The sequence below is a fragment of the Scedosporium apiospermum genome (genome assembly GCF_000732125.1).
Source record: "Scedosporium apiospermum strain IHEM 14462 chromosome Unknown SEQ_SAPIO_0125, whole genome shotgun sequence".
In the NCBI taxonomy this organism is placed as follows: Eukaryota; Fungi; Ascomycota; class Sordariomycetes; order Microascales; family Microascaceae; genus Scedosporium; species Scedosporium apiospermum.
The window spans coordinates 11852-13410 of NW_015971826.1; positions in this window are offsets into that span (position 1 = coordinate 11852).

Sequence of the window (1559 nt, forward strand, 5' to 3'; positions counted from 1 at the left end):
TTTCTAGTTTCCGAAAACCCGGAAACTTACTTCTAACTTTTCGGGTTCTAGAAGTTTAGAAACTTATTTTTAACTTTTTATATTCTAGAAGTCTAGAAACTTATTTTTAGTTTCTTAAATTACTTTTATAGTTTCTTAGTTCTAGGCTAGTTTCTTAGTTCTAGACTAGTTTCTTAATTCTAGGCTAGTTTCTCTTTTAATAAAAAAATAAAAAAATAGTTTTCTTTTTAATAAATTATTTTTTACTTAAATATAATAATAATATTATATTAAAAAACTTAATATTAACTATAAATTAAAAAATAAAATAAAAATAATTTCTGAGTGGCGGAGCTGCCGCTGTGCCGGCGGCCACCGCCTAATTATAATAAGATAAGTTATTTTAAATATAAATACTTAACTAATTTAAAGATTAAATTTAATATTTTAAATATAAATTAAATTAAATAATATAATAATATTTTACTAAAATACTAATATATATACTAAATAAAGTTCTAGATAAAAGATAATAATAGATAAAAATATTATTATATTAAACTTTTTTAAAAAATATCTTATCTTAAGAAAACTTCTAATTTCCTATTTAAATAGCTAAATATATAAAACTTAAATCTTTAAATTAATTACTTTATAGAAATTTAAATTTATTTTTTTATTATTTTAAAAAACTTAAAATATTTTATTAAATACTAGAAAATATTATAGGGTGCGGAGTGCTCTCACTGTCGCATCCCTATAGGTGGAAGAAATAGTAAAATTATTTAAATAAAGAAGAAGATATTATAATTATTATTAATAAAAATATAAATCTTCTCTTAAAACTTTAATTATTTATAGATATTTTCTTTATAGAAATAGTAAAAAAACTTTTTATATTTAATAATATAAAATATATTATTAAATTAAAACTAAAAAAATAAATTTTCTAAAAATTAATTTACTTTTTATTTTATTATTAATAATTAGAACTCTAGTAATATTTAAAAAAATATTAAAAAGTAATTAGATTAGAAAATTAAAAAGCTCTACTAATATACTTATTTTCTTATATTTAAACTAAATAAAACTTTAAAATTTTATATAGATTATTAAAAATTAAATTATATTATTATTAAAAATTAATATTTATTTTTTCTAATTTTTAAATTATTATTATAGATAAATAATATTTTTCTAAGATTAATTTAAAAGATATTTACTATTAAATTTATATTAAAGAGTTTAATTAATAGAAGATAGCTTTATATATAAAATATAATTATTTTAAATATATTATTATATTATTTAGATTAACTAATATTTTTATAATATTTTAGATATATATATATTATATATTTACTAGATTATTAAACTATTACTATATTATATATTTTAATAATATTTTAATATTTTTAAAAAACTTAAAAAAACTATTAGAAATATTTAATTAAAGTTTTAAAATACTTATATATTATAAAACTTTATATAAATATTAAAAAGTATAGTTTTTTTTAAAATAAAGTAATTTTTCTAAATTATATTATTAAAAAAATATAATTTAGATAAACTTTATTTAA